At 32.4% G+C, this 9,785-nt stretch overlaps 1 long non-coding RNA gene across 1 annotated transcript; it reads left to right on the forward strand.

The window, feature by feature from the left end:
* The first annotated feature begins 256 nt into the window (after window positions 1-256).
* Window positions 257-8,808, forward strand: LOC146934021 (uncharacterized). Its single transcript, XR_015007627.1, has 5 exons — window positions 257-521; window positions 690-761; window positions 2,096-2,159; window positions 7,104-7,175; window positions 8,509-8,808. It is a non-coding gene; the product is annotated as an uncharacterized LOC146934021 (long non-coding RNA).
* Window positions 8,809-9,785: the final 977 nt, after the last annotated feature.

A 9,785-nucleotide genomic window follows, 5' to 3' on the forward strand; every position in this document is an offset into this window, starting at 1 on the left:
AACACGTATCAAGGTTGATTCGATTTTGAATAGTAATTATTACGTACTGTTAAAGGCAATTAAGAATGTAGTTATTGGCTTGAAAACTGAAACGCACCGTTTTGATTAATTATATAAATAATAATAATACTAAGTTTTTGTCAAAATAAAATAATTATAATAATAATAATAATAATAATAATAATAATAATAATAATAATAATAATAATAATAAGTTAAACAACCGAACCCACCCCTCTTTACTTAATTATTTTCTCTCACTTATCTCAACTCTCAATTTCCCTTTCTTCTCTGTTTCGAGAACCTTCCTCCATTTTTCTTTCTCTTCTCTTTTCAATTCACAAACTAAAGTTTAACATGCATGAATCATACTCTCTTTAGAGAAAGAATTTATTCATCCCAAATAAAAGCTTTCTCATACCACACAAGTGCTATTGGGTAGAATTTGAGATTTGAGTTATTGCTCCAAAGAAGGAGAAGAATACCCATCTCATAAAACTTGTCTATTGAGACTCTTTGAGGTATATTTATCAACTTACAATTCAATTAGTGCTAATTTAGACATGATTAGTTTGTTTGGAAATTATTTAGAGGTTAGAATATATACTATGGGGATTTTATGGTTAACTATAATTTGTGAAGTAGTAGAATGAGTTTCTAATTCATAAGAAAATATTATTGATGCTCAGATATGACGCCGGACGCTTCAGATGCTTCTTCAGGAGTGGTTAGAGAGCAAACTTAGTTGATTCGTCATAACTGTGAGTTGATGACGATCATTATCACTTATTTTAATTATCGTTATTATTTTTATTTTGTTGATTTTATATGTTAAAGTATTTATCAAATTGGGGAACACACCCTTTGAACATTTTGAACAATTCTCTCGTCATTGTTATATAATTTGAAAAGTCGTCAAATTTAACTATACTTTATTTGCATTGCAAAAGATTTGAAATTGAGGTTTGGTTGCATGTACTATGACATGAATTTTGAGACATGGAGAAATACGATTTTGAGATATATGTTCTTTGGAATTTTCGATATTAATATGTGCTCCATTTGGATTTGGATTTTACTTGTGATTTATAAAGAAGAGAATTTGATTGTACGTACTTTCGTAGTTGTTTTGATATGTTGTGAAATGTGGTTTTGGAATATGCGTTTTTGAAAGGTTTGATAATAATTTGTACGCGATTTGGGTTTTGATTTAGATTTGAATTCGGATTTACTTTGGATTATAAGTAGTAGATTTTCGATTGAATTTTGATGATACGTATTTTGAAATAAGATTCGTTATGTTGTGAAATATGGTTTTAGCGTTGTGTTTTAAAAATGATGTTTTGAAAATTATGGTTATAATGACGACGACCTAGGTGCACCTAGTATGTGATTTCAATTAGGTAGAGTTACCCCGTTAGATGGAGCCGCCCCTATGGAAAGGCCGCCATTAGGAGGAGAGGGCTATCAATGAGAGGTAAACTTCCTAATTGAAAATGTTTTACATCTTGTTTTGAGTCGAGAGAAAAGAGCTATCCGTTAGATGGAGCCGCCCCATGGAAAGGCCACCATTAGGAGGAGAGGGCTATCAACGAGATGGAGCTAGTTCTCGATTCACCCATTTGATTATTTTCACTAAAGTTTGATTTCTATACTTTATTTAAAGTTGATTATTTTGGCATTATGAAATTGAATATGATTTTATATTTTCTTTGAAGTGATTATTTTGATTCCATTTCATTAATTACAATTTTTATTTTCTATTTGGATTTGATTATCTCGATTCCTTTTCATTATAATCGATTTCTATACTTTCTTTAAAGTTGTGGATTTGGTTTCACCTCTTGACGACATTGAAATTTTGATATAGTCTTATTTGGTTTGATAAATTTACAAAGTTTTATGAATTTTCATGGTACACTTGATTGTGAATTTATTATATTTTTATACGGTTACTAGTTTGTAAATGAACATTAGAATTTGAGAAACTTAATTATTCGTGCCCATGTGTGATTCCCTTCTAGTTGGTGGTGGTTGTTGTCTGCTCACTAAGTCTTTGTGACTTACCCCTTCTTCTTACATTTTTTTTTTTCAGATTTAAAGTCAAGTGCGTAGAAAGCTTGTAGCAGAGTTAAAGATATATCAACGTCATTCTTTTGGTAGGTTTCCTATATGTATAAACTGAATGGTCGATGTATCTGCAGCTATTGGTAGTCTTTAAATGTTTTGTTTTAAATTGTACAAACATCTAGTTATGTCACTTTGAGATTCTGCTGATAATACAAGTACATAAACAGGATTCATATCTTGGGAAGTATTCAAAATACAGAGGATACTCTGTCGAAATTTCATTGGATATTATTTTAAATGAAACTCAATTTGAAAATTATTTAAATTATAGTTTGTCAAGTGTTGTCATTAGGCTTGCCGGACTAGAATGCTCTAGTTCGTGCGCCGGTCACGATATTGAATTTTGGGTCGTGACAAAGTTGGTATCAGAGCCCGGTTGTAGGTCCTAATAGCTGCAGACATAGAATGAAAATAGATTCTTGCCTGTAAATTGTGAACCGCGGCACCATTTACTTGCAAAAATCTATTTGCATTCTATGGTAGTGTCATTTGTTGTCCGATCTTATTGTTTCTTTTGGTCTTTGAATTGTCTCACATTTGTTTGTCGTCTTGTCCTATTTTTGATCAATTTTCTTTCATTCGGTGAGGATGTCACCCAATTCTATGATCACCACTAGAAGGGAAGATAATTCCTTATGGGTTTACTGCCCAACCTTAAGATCCTAGTCAAAGAGGTCGTGGTTTGGTTCGTACTTATGGCGTTCATGTTGACAAACGTAGTTTGGTTGTAAGAGTAGTTAGTGTGGAGGTTCCTAGAGGAAGGCGAATTTTGCTATTGGTTTTCCAACAATTATTTTTTTTTGGGTTGTTGTTGGGAAGCAACACGATAATCTAAGACAAACAAATCTTGGCGGTCAACAAAGAGTTAGTTAGTGTGAGCAGTAGACACAAATTCATCTAGAAGTGATTATGAATCCTAGACATACTCCAAACAAGACCATATGAAAGACCTTTCTAGGAGTGTCAAATCTCTTTCAAAGTCTCAGTTACTTCTCTATCTCAGTGAGTGACAAGTAATTCTCTTTTCTTGTGTCAATTAACTATTGAAGTTCAAGGAATATGTTGAAAAATCCTTTTTAGTTTGTTCTGAATACTCCTTAATTATTAGAACTTTGATCTTGAGAAAGCCATTAATGTCATAAGTTTGCCGGTTCAATGAAAATTCTTTTGTATTAGAGAACGCAATAACCAATGGGATAGTAGAGGTGTTGTTTGGCAGTGTTGGACTTCTGAGGTAATTTTAATTGAAACTTATTTTGTTTAAGTTATGATTTGAGAGTTTTGGAATTTGTTAAAATTGTTAAGTAAATAGAGGGAGCCTATATGGAGCAGATCTTGATTCAGTTAAGTTGTGCGGAGGTTCGGAGATTAAAGAAGAAGAGTTAGTTTATATTTGATATTTTCATATGGCATTTTTCTATGGATTAGCTCACTAGTACGGAGTGTAGGAACAAACGGAGGATACATCACTTTTAGAGTACAAAACATGTGGGACAGAGCTTCAAAGCGCAGTCGTCACTCTATCATGGAAGAGATGTGTTTCAAGTGATTCACTAAAATGATAAAGGGAATACTCAATTGGATCTAATTGTGATATTTTGTGGAGATTTCAAGCTTGACACTTCATATTAGGCAACAAAAGTAAACCACATTTTTTTGCAAGAAATGGGTTGAATGATTATAAATAGATTTTCTTAGCGTGATGGTGAAGTTATATTTTCTTATTAGGAAAACAAATATAAATATCATAAATGGATAGTTCTAGTAGACAAACTTTTGGGCACAACGCAAAGTCGTTGATTAGATCATGGGGCATGCAGGTAATTCACTTTTCCTTAGGGTACTTTTGATTCTCCAATGGTTGATTCAACTCTGAAAATATTTTGTTTCGAAGATGGAAAGGTATGATTTCAATGTGATTAAGTATGTTATATTAGGAGGGATCGTCATGGGTAGCTACGCCGCAACTATTATCTAGTCACACATTAACATAGTCGTGTTAGTACAAATTTATAGGATTTTGAGTGTGAATTGGTTGCGGGAGTTGAGATATTGGGTAATCGCTTTTCTACTTTTGAGGAAAAACCCGGTTGGGTAGCATATAATTTAACCTTGGGTATAGGAGCTAACAAGTTATTGCAAAAAGGTTGTCAAGAATAATTGGCTTTGATTATGGATATACAAGTGAGTGAAGAATTATAAAGAGTTCTAAAAACATTTGGGTTTCTTGATGTTGTCCTGAACTTCCTGGATTGCCACTTGATAGTGAGATTATATTCTCTATAGACTTCGTTCCTACCACTCAACCCACATCCATACCTTATTATCGAATGACCTAGAATAACTTACATTGTTAAGGGACTGACCACAAGACCTTCTCAATAAGAGATTTATTGACCTAAGTTCGTTTCCTTGAGGATTAATGGTATTGATTATAGGTAAGGAAGATAGATCTTTGTGACTGTGTGTAGTTTATAGACAAGTGAATAAGGTGATAGTTAGGAATAAATATTATTTGTCATGCATTTATTAATTGTTTCACCAACATCAAGAAGCTTAGTGTTTTCCAAGATTTAATGAAGTAGGGGTGTCACTAGTTGGATATTAAGAGTGAACATGTATCAAAGACAACTTTTCGCACATGCTACTAGCATTGTAAAATTCTAGGTACACCTTTAAGACTTACTAATGCTCCAACATCTTTTATGGATTTTATGAATTGGATTTTTCAACCTTTCTTAGACTTATGGCATGATCTAAACTATCCTACATAAGAGTGAATATGGCAATAATAATTTTGCTCTTAAGGTTTTGAGGCATTATCTATATGAAAGAACTTTCTTAGATTTATAACAACCACAAAGGTCTTAGTATAACTTAAATTTAAGACGAATAAGGTGGATGGAGTTCTCTTAAAGACTTTTATTGCAAAGACCTGTATCACCTTGGAAAGTCGAATGTTGTTGTAAATGTTTTGAGTAGGAAGTACATGGGTAGTCTTACTCATTTAAACAAAATGAAGGGACCTATAATTAAAGGGTTAGAAAAACTTGTTGGGAGTGAGATTCAATTTTAGCTTGATCATTCAATGTCAGTATTGGTCATGTGTAAATTTGTTCCACCATAGTTTACAATATCAGGGAGACTCAGTTAAGATTTAGACTAGGTAAGTTGATAGATAATGGGAGGAATAGTAAAGTTACAAATTTCTTATTTGATTTAGACTTGGTATAGGTGGTATATAATGTGTGGAATGATGAAGTTATAAGCTTCTTAGTTAATTTCGATGGTGTTTTGTGGTTGAATCCTTGATCGTGTGTTCGCTAAATTAAGGAGAAAATATTATAGGAGGATCATTATTCTTGTTATATATTGGGTTCTAATAAGATATACAAAGGCTTGCGGAGATTTTATTGATGGGAAAGAATGAATGAGGATGTAAAATAAAATAAAATAATTATCTCTAAGTATTTGGTGTGCCGATCTCTACTACATGTGATTATAAGGCTCGATTCACTAAGTTTTGAAAGTCTTTCGAATATGAATTTGATACTCCATTGAACCTCACTACAACTTTCATCCAAAGATAGATGGTCAATCTAGGAAAGTTATACAAATCGTAGAGAATATGTTCTGTGTTTGTGGTTTTGTTATTGGTGAGAGTGGGGCCTGCGTTTGTCTGTGATGGAATTTGCATAGAAATAGCTACCAATTCAATAGCCAGGTGGCACCTTTCGAGGAATTGTGCGATAGGTGATATATTTCGTCAATAGTATGGGTTAAAATTGGAGAGTTTGAACCAGTGAGTCTAGAGTTGTTTAAAAGTTCCATTGAAAAGGTCAAATTAATCTATTTTGTTTAGTAGGAAAGATCTTATTCTAACTAGAGTAGGAAAGATCTTATTCTAACTAGAGGCGCCATTCCTTAGAGTTGACGGTGGGAGAGCAGGTATTCTTACGTGTTTCAGGAATGTGGAGTGTTTTATGGTTTGGCAACAAGGGACTAGCTAGTTAGACATTCATTGGAGAGTTTGAAATTTTGGAAAGTCAGACTTGTAGCTTATCATTTGGTACTTCCATCGGAGAGTTCGTCATGTCTTTATACCTTGTCTTATGTGACTAGTCATGAAGATGTGCAATTAGACAAGAATTTATGTTACATCGATCATTGGACAACTATAATAGATAAGAAAGTGAAGTGTTTAACTCAAAGGATATCGTTTTGGTAAAGATTTTGTGGCAAAGGCCGATCGATGAAGAAACAAATTGGTAATACGAAGAAGTGATGTTTGAAAGGTACCCACACTTTTTAGAAACCAAAGCAAGGGGTGGTTAAAAATTCGAGGACGAATTTTTTTTAAGGGGGGAAGAATGAAACGCACCGTTTTGATTAATTATATAAATAATAATAATACTAAGTTTTTGTCAAAATAAAATAATTATAATAATAATAATAATAATAATAATAATAATAATAATAATAATAATAATAATAATAAGTTAAACAACCGAACCCACCCCTCTTTACTTAATTATTTTCTCTCACTTATCTCAACTCTCAATTTCCCTTTCTTCTCTGTTTCGAGAACCTTCCTCCATTTTTCTTTCTCTTCTCTTTTCAATTCACAAACTAAAGTTTAACATGCATGAATCATACTCTCTTTAGAGAAAGAATTTATTCATCCCAAATAAAAGCTTTCTCATACCACACAAGTGCTATTGGGTAGAATTTGAGATTTGAGTTATTGCTCCAAAGAAGGAGAAGAATACCCATCTCATAAAACTTGTCTATTGAGACTCTTTGAGGTATATTTATCAACTTACAATTCAATTAGTGCTAATTTAGACATGATTAGTTTGTTTGGAAATTATTTAGAGGTTAGAATATATACTATGGGGATTTTATGGTTAACTATAATTTGTGAAGTAGTAGAATGAGTTTCTAATTCATAAGAAAATATTATTGATGCTCAGATATGACGCCGGACGCTTCAGATGCTTCTTCAGGAGTGGTTAGAGAGCAAACTTAGTTGATTCGTCATAACTGTGAGTTGATGACGATCATTATCACTTATTTTAATTATCGTTATTATTTTTATTTTGTTGATTTTATATGTTAAAGTATTTATCAAATTGGGGAACACACCCTTTGAACATTTTGAACAATTCTCTCGTCATTGTTATATAATTTGAAAAGTCGTCAAATTTAACTATACTCTATTTGCATTGCAAAAGATTTGAAATTGAGGTTTGGTTGCATGTACTATGACATGAATTTTGAGACATGGAGAAATACGATTTTGAGATATATGTTCTTTGGAATTTTCGATATTAATATGTGCTCCATTTGGATTTGGATTTTACTTGTGATTTATAAAGAAGAGAATTTGATTGTACGTACTTTCGTAGTTGTTTTGATATGTTGTGAAATGTGGTTTTGGAATATGCGTTTTTGAAAGGTTTGATAATAATTTGTACGCGATTTGGGTTTTGATTTAGATTTGAATTCGGATTTACTTTGGATTATAAGTAGTAGATTTTCGATTGAATTTTGATGATACGTATTTTGAAATAAGATTCGTTATGTTGTGAAATATGGTTTTAGCGTTGTGTTTTAAAAATGATGTTTTGAAAATTATGGTTATAATGACGACGACCTAGGTGCACCTAGTATGTGATTTCAATTAGGTAGAGTTACCCCGTTAGATGGAGCCGCCCCTATGGAAAGGCCGCCATTAGGAGGAGAGGGCTATCAATGAGAGGTAAACTTCCTAATTGAAAATGTTTTACATCTTGTTTTGAGTCGAGAGAAAAGAGCTATCCGTTAGATGGAGCCGCCCCATGGAAAGGCCACCATTAGGAGGAGAGGGCTATCAACGAGATGGAGCTAGTTCTCGATTCACCCATTTGATTATTTTCACTAAAGTTTGATTTCTATACTTTATTTAAAGTTGATTATTTTGGCATTATGAAATTGAATATGATTTTATATTTTCTTTGAAGTGATTATTTTGATTCCATTTCATTAATTACAATTTTTATTTTCTATTTGGATTTGATTATCTCGATTCCTTTTCATTATAATCGATTTCTATACTTTCTTTAAAGTTGTGGATTTGGTTTCACCTCTTGACGACATTGAAATTTTGATATAGTCTTATTTGGTTTGATAAATTTACAAAGTTTTATGAATTTTCATGGTACACTTGATTGTGAATTTATTATATTTTTATACGGTTACTAGTTTGTAAATGAACATTAGAATTTGAGAAACTTAATTATTCGTGCCCATGTGTGATTCCCTTCTAGTTGGTGGTGGTTGTTGTCTGCTCACTAAGTCTTTGTGACTTACCCCTTCTTCTTACATTTTTTTTTTCAGATTTAAAGTCAAGTGCGTAGAAAGCTTGTAGCAGAGTTAAAGATATATCAACGTCATTCTTTTGGTAGGTTTCCTATATGTATAAACTGAATGGTCGATGTATCTGCAGCTATTGGTAGTCTTTAAATGTTTTGTTTTAAATTGTACAAACATCTAGTTATGTCACTTTGAGATTCTGCTGATAATACAAGTACATAAACAGGATTCATATCTTGGGAAGTATTCAAAATACAGAGGATACTCTGTCGAAATTTCATTGGATATTATTTTAAATGAAACTCAATTTGAAAATTATTTAAATTATAGTTTGTCAAGTGTTGTCATTAGGCTTGCCGGACTAGAATGCTCTAGTTCGTGCGCCGGTCACGATATTGAATTTTGGGTCGTGACAAAAACGTCGTTAATGACAATTAAAAACATGAAAGTTGAATATTTTCGTATAGGAATTACTTTTAATTGCTTTTATGCATTACACCCTCCGGTCACTATTATAAGCAAAAATCAACATTTTGGATTCATACATTTAATGATGTATCTGGTCTATAATAAAGACCACATACATCATTAAATGAATGAACCTACAATATTGTTTTTTGCTTATAATAGTGACCGGAGGGTGTATGCACTAACCACTCTACCAATTACTACCTATTAAAAGCAATTATGACGTACTTATTTCAAAAAATAACACGTATCAAGGTTGATTCGATTTTGAATAGTAATTATGACGTAGTGTTAATGGCAATCAAGAACGTAGTTAATGGCAATTAAAAAATTTTGAATAGTAATTATTACCAATAGAAAACTATGATTAATAATCACATTTGAAACTAACGAAGAGAATTGCCAATTACCTATTTAAATACCACTTAGATGTGCTAATACAACCATTCTCGACTTTAAGCAAAATTAAGCAAATATAACTCTTTCTTGCACTTGCTAATATGGCAAACATTTTCACCCCCATTTCAGCTGTGACAGGTGGAAAGAAGGATTTGAAGTTGATTGTCTGTGTGGCCCATATATGGCTGATCCGTGATAAGGAAAATCCAGACGATATCATCTTCATGAACATGATATTGGTTGATGAGAAGGTATATTATATAAATCGATTGTATAAATAAATGATCCTTTTTTCAAGTTGCCACTACGATAACATATACTATGGTTTATGTTAATGACATGTTATTTTTTGTTTAGCGAGGACGGATCCATGCCACTGTTCATAAGTTCCTGGTGTCAACGATTCAAGGAATGGTTGAAGAAGGAGGAACATA

The sequence above is a fragment of the Medicago sativa genome, chromosome 4, assembly GCF_051527215.1.
Source record: "Medicago sativa cultivar Bolivia chromosome 4, Bolivia_mono, whole genome shotgun sequence".
Classification (NCBI taxonomy): Eukaryota; Viridiplantae; Streptophyta; class Magnoliopsida; order Fabales; family Fabaceae; genus Medicago; species Medicago sativa.